The sequence below is a fragment of the Macrotis lagotis genome, chromosome X, assembly GCF_037893015.1.
Source record: "Macrotis lagotis isolate mMagLag1 chromosome X, bilby.v1.9.chrom.fasta, whole genome shotgun sequence".
NCBI classification, from domain to species: Eukaryota; Metazoa; Chordata; class Mammalia; order Peramelemorphia; family Peramelidae; genus Macrotis; species Macrotis lagotis.
Genome location: NC_133666.1, coordinates 588,014,897 through 588,030,414, shown reverse-complemented (window position 1 = coordinate 588,030,414; position 15,518 = coordinate 588,014,897).

The window sequence follows — 15,518 nt, the reverse complement described above, 5'->3', positions numbered from 1 at the left end:
TCTCAATTTCCTCATTTGTAAAATAAGTGACTTATACTACTTGGAACTAGGATGAATTTCTGCTCTTCTTTGGAATAAAGGACAAACATTACTTTCTGCTCTAATTCAATGGAGTCAAGGAAAACAGTCTAGAATTTTGGTTCTTCTACTCACTCACTGTAATTTTGGTAAGACACTTCACTTTTTAAGATGCAGTTTCTTCCCTCAAGCCAGGCCCTGGGACTATAGAAAGTCCCTCATGCTGTCCCTGAGGGAAGCATAGTCCCTGAATCATCACCCCCTCTTTATCTCTTGAAACCTGGTCTGACAAATAGGTACCTCTCAGCCTATGGAACCATTTGATCACTTTTCTGAGCTACCACCAGTGATGTCTTCTATGATTGTCTTTCCAGAAGATGAAGATGATCCCCACACATAAAGAGAACTGAAAAATCAGGTCAGTACCCACATCTCCAACTGACTATTGAAATCTCAAACTGGATGTCTGATTGACATGTCCATTTTCACACATTCAAAATAGAAACTATTTTTCCCTCCAAAGCCTCCCATGTTCTGAATTTCCTTTTTAACTATTGAAAGCTACCATTCTCCGATTTTTCCAAATTTAAAGTCTTGGTGTTCTCCTCCAAATTGCAAACATTACCATTTGAAAAGATAGATCACCTGCCCAGAGTCACAGAATTAATGAGTTTCCACTGGTGAAATTTGAATCCAGGTCTTTCTGCCTCAAGAATCAGCATGCCAACCATTGCACCATACTGGATGACTCAAAGTTATTGACCCATGGATGGATGGAGAAATTTTGGTTAGTTAATAGCAATAGGTAGACTCAGAAGTGGTTGAACTTGAATGATCAGTGGAGCAGTGTCTTGCCCCCACTTCCCAGTTAGAATGCCAAGCACCCACAGATGGACAGATCTGCTTGTTTCACAGTATCAGAGTCAGAAGGAACCTCAGGTGTTATGAGAGTTCAACTCACATCAAATCAAGTTGAACATTTATTAACAACTCACTATGTATTAGGCACTGTGCTAAGTACTGGAAATGCAAATATAGTCAGATAGAAAAGCTATTCCTGTCTTCAAGGAGCTTACATTCTAATGGGCAAACACAACACAAAAGAAAGTTAAAAAGTTGGTGGGGATGATGAAGTTATTTGGCACAGAGACTGGTGCTTTTCTTAAAATGGAGGTTTTGGGGGGGGAATCCAACCAGAGGGAGAGTCTAGAGGAGTGGTGTGAGTTTCTAGGAACATGATAGAAAGAATCCAAGGGAGTCAGGGGTGCAGCCTTCAGAGGGATACAGTCACAAAGCACACTAAAACATACCTTATCTCATTTGACTTTTACAACAATCCTGGAGACAAATAATATAGACACCATCACCCCATTTTACCTAATACTAAAAAGGCTTAGAGATAGTGGAGCTCACTATTATATAGCACTCTAAGGTTTGTGAAGCACTTTATATACATTATTTCATCTGAAAAGATAAATTGTTTACTAAGAGTCATAAAATTAATTTGTGTCATAGGCAAGCCTTGAATCCAGATCTTCCTGACCTAGGTGTAGCAATTGTCACACCGGATAATCCAAAACTTTTAACTCTCATGCAATCTGTAGATGGATGGAGAAAAATAGATTAACTGATAGTATTAGTGAGGTAGACTCAGAAGTGGTTAAACTCGAGGAATGACCTTCAATGGACTAGTTTTCTTCCCCCTATCCTCTAGGTCCCTGGGGCATGCCCCAGGATCCTCTGTTTCATTCCAACTATCTCACAATATTAGTCAGAAGGAATTCTAATCTGATTCATATCTAATCTGATTCATATATAGTAAATGCTTAATAAACTCTCCACCAGTCCATCATCTATCTATCTATTCATCTATCTATCTGTCTATCTATCATCTCTCTACCATAATTGGAGTAGATGAGATCAAACAAAGGCAAAAAATATTAAGAGAAAAGGAAAGAAAGTCCAGAACAAAGAGAATAAAAATGGGGCCCCTCAACAGGGGAAAAGGTGCAGTAGACTTGGAGAAATTATGTTAGAATCTTATTATGCCATTATTATTCAAAACTTTGATTTCTTCTATATGTTAATTAGAACCCAGTTCCTAACCATAATCATCATGTATAATGAATATCAATTTCACTGATAATAAATATACTTTCTAATTCACAATACATTCTTCAGAAATAATCTTATTCTATTCTTTTTTAATTAATATTTTATGTTTTCCAATTATATACAATAGTAGTATCTACCTATCATTTTTTGTAAGGTTTTGAATTTTACAGTTTTTCTCCCACCCTCCCTTCCCTCCCTATCTCCCCACAGAAGGCAGTCTGATAATCTTTACATTGTTTCCATGCTTAAATGTGTTAAGAGAGAAATCATAAACTTGAGGAGAAAATAAAATATTAGAGATAGCAAAATTATGTAATACATAAGCACTTTTTTTAAAAAAAAAATTTGAAGGTAATAGATTTTGGTCTTTGTTTAAACTCCACAATTCTTTCTCTGGATACAGATGGTATTCTCCATCACAGGTGCTCTAAAATTGTCCCTGATTATTATGAATGAACAAGTCCATCAAGGTTGATCATCACCCCATGTTACTGTTATGGTGTACAAATGTTCTTCTGGTTCTACTCATTTCACTCAGCATCAGTTCATGCAAATCTTTCCAGGCTTCTCTGAAGTCCCATCCCTCTTGGTTTCTAATAAAACAATAGTGTTCCATGACATACATATACCACAACAATCTTATTCTATTCTAACAACAAATTTTTGTGATAGACTAGATGGTGTAGTGGCCATAGTTACTAGACCCGGAATCAGGAAGACCTCAGTTCAAATCCAATCTCAGATAATTATTAGTTGTAAATATCTGTACAAATTACTTAATCACTTACTGCCTCAGTTCCCCCATCTATAAAAATGGGAATAATAGCACCTGCTTCCCAGGGTTGTTGTAAGGCTGAAATAAGATAATGATTGTAAAGTGCTTTTGAATATTTTCTAGCACATAGTAAAAGCTATAGAAATGGTCTTACTATTATTATTATTATTATTTTCATTATTATTCTTTGAAAAACTTAAAGCACTATATGAAAGCTAGTTATTATTAATAGTATCCCCTACTTTGGAGATGAGATTACTAAACCATACTGCTCTTACATAGTTGGGTAAGGACTTCAAGTCAGATGTTGCAAGCCCACACTTAGTGCCCTTTCCACTAGATAGAAGCGAAAAACATGTTCCATCTGGTGTCAGGATCCAATTTCCAACGCTTATTATCTGTGTGACAATGGACAAATCACTTAACTTCAGTTTCTTCATCTGTGAAATGAGAATTAAAATATCTGTAGTTCCTACCTCACAGTGTTTTGTGAGGGTCAAATGGGATAATGTATTTCTTAGATTTATAAGTGCCTTCTAGAATTATTATTATTATTATTATTAAACTTGAAGATTCTGTCTTATTGATATAGGCATTCCCTTCTCTGAGGCAGATTGCAGTTCCTCTATGGGTTTTTGAGAAAAAAATTCATACTTCAAGGTCAGTCTGATAGTGACTTTCTCCAAACCTGAGCTCATCCCTAAATTACAGATGGACATACAGTTCATCATCAGATTGGCACTTGAAGTCTTTCTAGCTTGGCAGTACTTAGAAAAGATTACACTCTTTTAGCATAACCTTTGATTGAAGCCACAAGAAAACAGAGGACCACATTAGTGGATTATTAAGATTATGGTTGGAGTAGCCAAGTGGTACAGGGGAGAAAGCCCTGGTGTGACTCCAGAGTCATGAAGAACTGAGTTCAAATCCCATCTCAGACATTTTCTAGCTGTGATCTTAGGCAAGTCACATAACCTTGTTGGTCTCAGTTTCCTCATCTATAAAATGAACTGGAGAAGAAAATGGCAAACCACTCTAGTATCTTTACCATAAAAACCTCATATGGGATCACAAAGTTATACATAATTGAAACAATTGAATAACAACAATGATTATTATTATTATGTTATTATTATTATAACAAAAAGAATAATGTGTTATGGATTATAAAGCAAATCATGTAAAAAGAATTCTAAGGTTTTTAGTGGACCACAAGCTCAATATGAGTAAACAGTGTGATATGATAGACAAAAAATGATAAATCAATGTATATTAGTAGAAAGAGAACTGGATTTGGAGTTAAAGGATCTGTGAATCACTACTCTGCTACTTAGAACTCTGGGCTTCTGTTCTTCCAGGGGGCTGGGCAAGATTGTCTCTGAGGTCCCTTCTAGCCTATATTTCTACTATAATCAGGGCCTGGAGACAGAATTCATGAAGTTAACCCTCCCTAGCTCTCATTCCAACTGATCCCATATCCTATCTCAGTCCTTCAGTTCTTTGGGGTGGACAAAACCCCTTGTCTATTTCTGGTTGACCTTATGTAACTTAGAGTTAAATGATGTTTTGGGCATGATGAATCAAGCCATTTAGTGACCACAGTGCAGGAAGAATTGATGATGCAGTGGACATTGAAAAGGAAGTGACCTGGGCTAAATTGTCTATTTCTTTTCCTGGCTGCAAAAAGCTTGAGTAACCTTTAAGCTTCTCACTAGAAAGACATCCTTAGCCAAACTCTTGCTTCCACATAGTAGGAGAAGAAAATTCAAGTTAGCAAAGTCTCTGCTTAATTATTTGACTTTGTATTCCTTTGCCTCATCATAGACAATTAAACAGTACTGAGATAGGCATGTCTAGTGTTGGTGACAATCATTAGACCACAAAATAACAGATTTAGGACTGAAAATACACACACACACACACACACACACACACACACACACACACACACACACACATATATATACTTTTCTTATTTTTATGGATAAGGAATCTGAGCCCCAGAAGGATTGAATTATTTGTTTAAAGTGACATAGCTAGAAAGTAGCCATCCTCAACATTTGAACCCAGAACTGAAGACTTCCCCATGTCTTGGCTCTTCCCTTTACACCAAACTACATTGCCAGATGGGGAAACAGCAAAAGAAATAAGGCATCTCATGGTCAGGCTGAGAGTTGTCTGGGAGGCTGGCATTGAACTTGGCCCCAGAATCTCTATCTCACAGATGGGAAAATTAAAAGCAAAGACTCACAAAAATCTGATGCCAGCACTTTTTATTCTATTCACATACTAGAGAAGGGGTAGGGAGGGATTCAATGGCAATGCCCTACAAGTTCAGAACCACTGGAGTTCATGACCTTCAGACTTTGGGTTCTAATTCCTTCCTGCTCTAGTTTTTGCTTTGTGTATTTGACTAGAGTAGAAACTTTGGACACAGCAGGCTCAGATTGAATTCTTTGCTTAGAGATATTTTCTTGGCCTCTTGAAAAATCTTTCATACAACTACAGATTATTTTTGTTCATAGTAATAATGACATTCTTCTTCAATCCATCTACAGTGTCGTGGATGTGGTCATTCCCTCCACTCTTTCATGTCCTTCCACAAATCCCTAAGCTAGAATTGGAGAATTTTGTTCTTGAGTCACTTCAGTCATGTCTGACTTTTAATAATCCCTTTTAGGGTTTTCTTGGCAAAGAAAATGGAGTGGTTTGTCATTTCTTTCTCCAGCTCATTTTATAGATGAGAAAATTCAGGCAAGTAGGGTGAAGTGACTAGTCCAGGGTCACATAATTAGTATGTCTCTGAGACAGGATTTGAATTCAGGTCTTCCTGACTCCAGAGCTAGGGTTTTATCCACTGCACCACTGAGTTACCCATTATAGAACTTGAGTTCAAATCTTACTTCTGATGCTGACTTCCTCTGCAACCTTAGGCAAATTATTTAACCCCTCTAAATCTCACTTTTGTCATCTGCCAAAATAAGGGGCTTGACCAGAATACATTTAAAGCTTCTTCCAGTACTAAAGCCAAGTTGCTATGACATTTTTATTGCTTCGTTTCTTAAAAAAATAAAAATGAAAAATGGCAATTTATGAAATTCTTTCTCCAGAACAATTTTACAAGATAAAATTATTATTCCCATTTTACAGAGGAGAATATCAGGGCCTAAAAAGGTTAATTGACTTTCCCAACGTCATGCTGGTAGTATCACAGCCAAAATTCAAACTCAGGTCCACTGACTCCACAGCCAATGCCCTTTCCAGGGTACCATCTGTCAGTAGCCATCTGTTACCCCTCACAATTGCTAAAAAGTCTGGTCTGCCTCCCTTTGGGGGAGGGTTATTCATGTCCCTTAATCTATCTTTTATAGCACTTTTTATATGCAAGTCATTGTCGATAACATGCTGTAGCCTGCTCATGCCCACCATGCATCACTCCGTTGCCCTTTGGGTCACCCACAATTACTATTCTTCAGAAATCATGGCGTTCCTTGACTGGTCGTCATTGCAAGCCTTCCCTCCTAGCACTGCTAACAGCTGTGAATTGTGGGGGGCTTTCAACCCTCCTCGTTAAATTTAAAAAATGACCCTACAGACCCTACCTGCATCCAGGGAGGAGGCCCATGCCAGTTTTATCTGAGGGCCAGATGGTGTGTTTCAGAGTGTGAAAAAGGAAAACGAACATTTTTTCTCATGTTTTATCACACCCAGTGAGTATTGTGCCCGGCCCCCTGATGTATGCACAGACGGCCTCATCTTATTGCCGAAGCACAAAAAAGAGTTAGAGGCTGTAGCTGTGGGCTTGGGCCCAGGTTATGGCAGATCTCGGTCTGGGCCTGCTGAGGGCCAATCAGAAAGCTCCAGCTGGGTCTGGACCTCCAAAAGGGCCAGTTCGAGCCGTGCCACATGAGACTATGAACATCTCCTGGGAGCCAAAGATTTCTTTGGTCATGGATGGCCTGTCAGTACCTAGAGGCCTTAGCCTTCAAACAGAGAGACTGAAAGAAGAACCAATGCAAGCAAACACCTTCTGGTCATTTGAATCACTTCAATATTTTCCCAACAGCCATAACATTGCAGCCTTCCCAGTCGATATGGGTCCTTGCAAACACCTTCAGAACTGGAAGGAAACTTGGTAACCTTGGATTACGGTTTCATTGGTGGGAGTGAGTATCCTTGGCACTGAATGTGGGGGAAAAGAAGAAAAGAACATAAGAAAGAGGTAAAGGAAACATTTCAAAATAGACATTATTGGGGTGGCTAGGTGGTGCAGTGGATAAAGCACCGGCCTTGGAGTCAGGAGTACCTGGGTTCAAATCCGGTCTCAGACACTTAATAATTACCTAGCTGTGTGGCCTTGGGCAAGCCACTTAACCCCATTTGCCTTGCAAAAACCTAAAAAAAAAAAATAGACATCTAGTTTATACTTTTGGTAATGGCGAAAATGAAGGTCAAATATTATTATTATGACCAAATTCAGATGTTTTTTAGTTGGAAAATTCAGATTTACATATATTACCAAAAGCATGTAATAGACAACCTATATATACACATTAATATAACATACAATATATTAATATGTAAATGCACTGTATAATATAGTATATATAAATATAAATGGGTATATATATTTGCATACACATAGACATGTATATCTATGTACAAATTTGGTTTTTATTTTATATCTATCTATATATCTATATACACACATATATACATACATATATATATATATATATATATATATATATATATATATGCAATACACAACAAGCCAATAAAATCTGTGCTAAGTGTTGGACAGAGTCAAAAAATGGAAGTCTCTACCCTCAAGGATCTTATATTCTTTTTGGAAAATATAACCTTTTCATAGGTAAGTAAATATGAAATAAATTCAACATCATTGGAAGAATGCAAATAATTGAGGGGATTACGTAAAATTTCATGGAAGAGGGAATGCCTTATCTACTCATTGAAGGAAACTAGAGATTTAAAGAGATGGAACTGAGGAGAAATACTTCTTGGACAAAGCCTGGGAGGCAGGAGATAGGGAACAGTTCATCTTCCCTGGTAAGAAAAGGTAGACTCTTTGAGGGCAGAACAATGTCATTTGTGTCTGTGTTCTCAGTCCTTAGCGCAGGATCTTGTAGCAAAGGAGATGCTTAGGAAATGTTGTAAATGGGACTTTCTGAGAGACAACAAAATTTCAAAAATGGACTGAAACTTTAACACCAGGTAACTGGCTACTACTCTCTTCACTGTTGGCTCAACTCCACAGCCAGGCTACTCTACCTCACCTCCCCACTAGTAATCTTGTGCTATCTACTTTTCTACTCCTATAGTCCCACAGAGGTGAATATCAGGGCCTAAAAAGGTTAATTGACTTGCCCAATGTCATGCTGATAGTATCACAGTCAAAATTCAAACTCAGGTCTCCCCCAACCCTTCTCAATTCTCCTTTAATACTTTGTGTTTTTAAAATTTTATTTATTAAGGCAATGGTGTTAAGTGACTTGCCTAAGGTCACACAACTAGGTAATTATTAAGTGTCTGAGGTCAAATTTAAACTTAGATCCTCCTGAGTCCAGGGCTGGTGCTGTATCCACTACGCCACCTAGCTGCCCCCCCCCTTAATTCTTCTTTAATATTTTCTCTTCCCTGTTAAGTTGCTACCTAATAAATTCTCTCTGTCTCTGATTCTGTCTCTCTCTCTGTCTCTCTCTCTCTCTCTGTCTTTCTTTTTGTCTCTGTATCTTTTTGCCTTTGATCTTCTCTCTGTCTCTGAATTTATTTGTCTGTTTGTCTTTCTGTCTAGTTATGTGACAGAGCAAGTAACTAAATATTTTTGGTTCTTAGTTTCCTCATTTATAAAATTAGGTAGTTGATCTTGGCAGTCTTTATAGCTCCCCTTTGGTTCTAAATTGAAACCTATGATTAAATTAATATTATTTATTATTTATATTTTGTTAATGTTTGTGAAAAGGAGTGAACTGGCATGCTAGCTCCTCAGAAACAGAATAAGGAGTAAATCTAAATTTATCATCAATTATTAGGAGACCTAACTGTTAGGCTCAGATGTGGTGCCTAATTACAACTCATGAGTGATTAGGGCAAAAACTGAAATGTCCTGTCATTTCTGACTGTGCAACAAATAATAAGATAAAGGGCTGAAAGAGTATGGCTCTGGCATTTACCTTCAAATACATTGATAGTGGAGGAACAAAGGTCTGTTTCTCCTTTTTCTATCTTGGATGTTATTTCTTTTCCTTAAGGCTTTGAACTGGGAAATTACTTCAAGGTTTTGGGAAGAGAAAAGATGTCTTTGTTTTTCAAGACAATAAGGTAGGTACCTGATATTGAAAACTAGAGAAGACATGAGAGCTCAGCTAGTATAACATCTTCCTTTTAAAAATCAGTTAGGTAGGGGCGGCTAGGTGGCACAGTGGATGGAGCACCAGCCCTGGAGTCAGGAGTACCTGGGTTCAAATCTGGTCTCAGACACTTAATAATTACCTAGCTGTGTGGCCTCAGGCAAGCCACTTAACCCCATTGCCTAGCAAAAACCTAAAAAAAAAAATCAGTTAACTAACTGAGCCTCAGAGATGTTAAGTCATTTGCCCAAGGTCTCAGGGAAGAACCTAGACATTAAAACTAGAAGGGATATTAAAAGTCATTTGATTCAAATCTTTTATTCTAGTGGCAAGCCAGACCGACCCTATGTTCTCCAGCTCCAGACCACACAGTCTTACAGTGAATTAGGAAGGACTACCAGAATCATCACTAGCTCCTTAAATCCCCTGGGAGAAAACATAAACTCCTCAGTTTGGAATTTAGAGTTTTCCAAATATTGGTTCTAATCTATCTATTTTTCATATTGCTCTCCTTGCATACACTGCCAACTGGGTAGTCCTTATTGTTTCCTCACTCTGTGAATTCATGTCACCCGATCCCCAAGCTTGAATCTACCCTCTGATGACACCCCTGCAGAATTCTTTAAGGTTTAGCCCTTCTCCAATGTAACCATCCCTGTTTGTCACTCTCACATCACGTGAGAAAACACTCTAGATACTCTTAAATTTTTTCATTTTCCTTTTGCTTTTTAAGCATTCCTAAATGAGGGATGGTGAGGAAGTGGGCTTCAATGACTCCCAAGACTGAGCCCCCATCAGAGACCTCAGACTTGGGAGTATGAAAATAGATTTGGCCTGCTGGCAGCTTTTTTGGGGAGGGGTCTAGTGAATCCTTTCTAGAAGACCTTCTACTTCTTACCACAAGCAGGTAGTCTGTTACTCTTTCCAGTTCTCTTATTTCATGGTGAAGAAAAGTGTTTTAATTGTCCGCTAAACCAGAACTGAGTATGCTTAAAAAAGGAACTCCCTGGCCAAATCAATTCCCCCCACATACAAAGTTTCTGAAGGCTCAGAGGTCTGTTAGTCAGTCAGGAGTCATTCTTTCCTACATTGTCTACAATGCTACAAGACCATCCTTTGGTGAACTTCCAAAGCCTACCTGTGCCATTGTCCTAGTGCTCCCAACTTTCTCTTGTGAAAAAGAATATTTAGGCAAAATCAAGAATTGGCTATGTTTTTCAACATGTGCCTAAGTCTCCCGCAAAGTCTTCTATTTTTCTCTACAAAAAAAGAAGGTGGTATGCTTCACCAGTAATTCTCTGAAGCTGTTTCTCTCCTCAAATTTTCCTAATGTAACTAAAGGGGTTTGTTTGGACACCTTCTACCTCACTTAACACTTTCCTCTGTCCTATGTCACTTATAAACATTGCATTTTTATTACTATCTTGTCTTGTCTCCCTTTAAAGTGGGCACTCCAGGAAAGCAAGGAATGTTTTATCTAAACTTTCTATCTTCCCAAGCATTTTAATGTCCTTCACACAACAGGCACTTAATGAATGTTTGTTGTTGTATTTGGACCTTGTATTTTACTATGTTCATATCATGTCTTCCCTAATTCATAGTATACTCCTTGAGATTATAAACTCTTCTATTTTTCATTTTTATATCTCAAGAGCAGATTGTCTTGCACAATGTAGGAGCTTATTAAAAATTTATAGAACTAAATTGAATAGTGCCCTATGTTTGTAACATGCATTATGCTTTTCAAATCAGTTCCGTAACTTATTTCATTTAGTCTGCAAAATAAGCATACCCATTTAACAGAAAACGAAAACAAAGTCTGCAAAGGTTACATATCTAGTTAGTAGCATTGATGAGATTTATGTCCCTTCCTTTAGTTCATGATTTCTTATAGTCATCACTATGCACACAATAGCACTGTGCACACAGTAGTTCCTCTATTATCAACATATTGATAATAATAACTGGCACATATATCTTTAGGATTTGCCATTGTGTATACATATAAATAATATTAATGTTTAAGGATTACAGGTATTATAATTATACTATCTCATTTGATTCTCACAACTCTAAGATATAGGTTACTCATTATCCCCTTTTTATAGATGAAGAAACTGAGGCCCAGAGAAGGGTCATGCCATTGTCTAAAGTAGTATTCAGACTAAGAAGAAAATGTATTTCCCATCTCATGTCACTTGACCATCTTATTTAGCATCAACTTTCCATCAATGGAGAATTGGAACTGACGGGTTTGAAATGGAAACCAGAAAATATATACCCCCAAGGGTTTCAACTTCCAAGAAGCAAGTCTATTCTCCTAGAATTATTTTTAACTCTTATTTCAGAGACTCAAAGCTTTTACCAATGGATTCATTTTTCTTAACTACTAAAAGATAATACTTTAAAAGGGGTAGTTTGAAAATATTCTATGGCACTAATTTTTTAAAAGTGACCAAAAGGAGAACAAGGGAAGCCTTTGTCTGCTGAAGCGAAGGAAAATAAGATGAAGTCTTTCAAATCCCTGGCTGGCAGGGCAGCAGTATCCACCATGGACAACTGCAGCATTGTGTCAAGAATATGCTCTGTACAGCAAGGATCTGATGGGACCAAAGGCAGTTACAAAGACCGCCAAGGCTCAGACATTTAAATAAGATGCCAATTCTCTGTGAAGGGGTAGGAAAGAGGGATGGGACTCAAAATAACTCCCAGGGAAATATTCTTGACATGAGAGATTGCTTCTTTCTAGTGAACATACTTTTCAGGCTGAATTCACTTGGTTTTCAGTAAGAACTGTGGGGGGAAGAACCCTGAACTTGAAATTCGAAGTCTGGGTTTGAGTCTTGCTAGGTAACTTTGAATAAGTCATTGAATCTCTCTGATCCTCAGCTTCCACATCAATAAAGTGGGGACAATTTATTTTCACTACAAAAGGTCCTTGTGAGACCAGCAAGAACAGAAATAACATTAGGTAGCTTTTAATATGGTCCCCTCATTTTAAGGAAACTAAGGCTAGGAGAGGGAAGTGATTTTTCCAGAACACTCAACCAATAGCAGAACTGATAAACTAAAATTCTAATTTCTTGACTGCTCTTCCCTCTATGCATTTTTTATGTATTTATAAAGAAATAACTGAGAATTCTCCTGTGAAAAAAATAAAATAAAACAACAGAAAACCTTGAGGGTTTGGGCACACATCCTAAAATAACTAATACTAAAACATGGACAACTAGCCCTTTTCTGTTGAATTCTCTGCTTTTTCTAAAATAGATACTTTTTGAATTTTTCCCCTGAATGAGTCATATTTGAGGTCTGGGGGTTTCCCCTTTGTTTCTAAAATCTATAAACCAGTAGTCTGAAGTGTTGCACACTTCCCCAACTGCAGGAATAGTGGGACACTTGGACCAGAGATGCCAGAGGAAATGCCAACTCATGACATATTTAAAACTTGTTCTCTCTTTCACATGTGGCTATTGAAAAGGAAGTGAGTCAAATTATCACTGTTAGCATATACACTACACTATTAATATTTAATTTATAACTGAATCATCCCAAAAATGGGTTGTCAGATCATCTTATATAACTTGCCAACCCTCTCCCCAAGGGGATTCCTGAAAACTACAATCAGATTTAAGGTTTTATGTGAGTCAACATTTGTTCAAATTCTCAACTCCCAAATCCCAACTGATGTTTACAATACATTAATTCAAAGTAAATTAACATTAGATTAAACCGGAATATTAGGGTAAGTGATAAGGAACCCCCCCCCTTACAAACACACACAGTAAAGAAAACACGAGTTACTCAGACAATTCCCTTTCTAAAGGCTTCATCTGAGATGAAAAATATTTCTGCTTCTCAAGTTGCGCCTTCTGTGAACAACTGTGGATGTCTTCTACTGGACTGCATTCTTTTTTTTCCCTGAGTTGTTTACTATTGGTAGATATCTTTTTTTAACTGAATTTCACTTGCTAGGTGGGTTTCTTCCTATGGGGAATAGCCATAGTTCTTGTATGAGACGTTTCTTTACTTTAGAAGTTATTTCCGTCCTTCTGTGAATCAGACTCCTTCTGTGAATCAGGAGTTAGCCAGTGATGCAGTGGGTAGAGTGCTGGGCCTGGTGTCAGAAAAGACAAGTTCAAATATGACCTCATATACTTATAGTTATGTGATCCTGCACAAATGACTTAACTCCTGTTTGCCTCATCTTTTTCAACTGATTCAGCTAAGATCAGAATAAAAATATCACCTGATTCACATGATTTATGTGAGGATCAAATTAGGTAATATTTGTAAAACAAACAAGAATACAAAGGATAAAAAAAATGTACATAGTTGCTAGCACATAGTAGGCACTATATAAATATTTAGTTCCTTTCCCTTTCTTTCTGTGTCTTTTAGGTCAATTCTGCTTTTTTTGGATTGACAATAATTCCAAAATTTCCTGTTTTTCTGTGTTCCCCATCTGAACTTTCTTCTGTTTTTATTCTTCTATTTTTAAAATGTTTTCACTGACTCTCCTTTTCTCCCCCTCTTTTTTCTTTGGCCTCACTATTATCATACACACACACACACACACACACACACACACACACACACACACACCCAAAACCCTTCCTTACAACCAACAAATGTAGAAAAGCCAAACTTCTCACTTTGACATGTCTAAAACTGTGCCTCATTCTTCATCTCTTTTTGTCATGAGATAGGAGACAAATTTATCATTAATCTCCTGGAGTCACAAGTGGTCATTGAATTCATGAAAAGTTCTTAAATTATGATTCTTAAATCATAAAAGTTCTTAAATCTTTTTTTGGGGGGCAAGGCAATGGGGTTAAGTGACTTGCCCAAGGTCACACAGCTAGGTTAATTATTAAATGTCTGAGGTGGGGTTTGAACTCAGGTCCTCCTGGTGCTCTATCCATTGAGCCGCCTAGTTGTCCCTAAAGTTCTTAAATCTTTAAAAAAAAACTTTAAATATCATAATTGTACAATTTTTTTTCTCCTTGTTCCATTTATTTAATTACATATCAGTTCAAACAAGTTTTCCCGGTGTCTGTCTTCCTTGCACATCAGACCCAGCCCCAAGTAGGCCCTGACCCGACTGTCCTGGGCAATCTTGGGCAATCTTGGGCCTTCTGTTGGCCCTGTCTTCCCACTATCCCAGTACTGCCTAGGTCTGTTCTCCCATTGCGGAGTCCTGACTCTAAGCTTCTTGGAGGGTCTCTCCGCATGGACATAGGTGCACTCCCAGGTTCTGCCTGCCCAGTGATAAATGGGGGCTAACTCCATGCACCACTGCGGTTTACACAAGCTAGAGATGAGATCCTGCTGGCTATGAACCCCTTTACTGAAACTTACCCTATCTCTTCTTCCCTCCTCTTCCCCCACCCCAAGCCAGTTGCTTCTGGTTGTCTTCTCATATGGTTTGGTGGATTGGATGAAGGAGATTATCAGGTTGTTGCTCTTTCTTATTGTTTTCTTCTTTCTTTTTTCTTTTCTTCTTTGTTTGTCCACTATCACCACCACTACCACCACCATCATGATCATCAATCATGCTTATCATTGATTTATCCAGAGATTTTATACATCTTTGTTGAAATGTTTGTGGAGAGAGTCTAAATTTCTGGGTCACATGATTAAGTACTAATTGGCCATTTTCTTCACTTCTGACAATCCTTCAAACCTCTCCCAAACTAGAATTATAAACAAAAGATATTGGGAAGCTAGGTGGTGCAGGGGATGGAGTATTGAGCTTGAAGTTAGAAAGAATCATCTTCATTAGTTCAAATCTGGTCTTAAACACTTACTAGTTGTGTGATTCTGGGCAAGTCAGTTAATTCTGTTTGTCTCAATTGCATCTCCATTTTCACCCTCCAAGAGGAAATGAGCTGGAGAAGGAAATGGCAAACCACTCCTGTATCTTTACCCAAAAAACCCCAGCTTGGGTCATAATGAGTCTGACACAAACTAAAAAATGATGGAAAAAATGCAAGAGACAAAGATAAATTCCATTGTTTCCACAGACTAGGACAATAGTGTCAAAGACAAATAAAAATGAGGGGAGACTTTCTTGTAAATAATTATCCCTGTAGGCAGCATCAACTTAATTGTAAAATGAAAGATTGTCTTTGTTTATTGTATTTAAAAAAATTTTGTTAAATATTTTCCAATTACATTTTAATCTAGTTTGAGTCACATTGTGTATGTTTGATGCTGGGCTAGGATACCAAGAATCC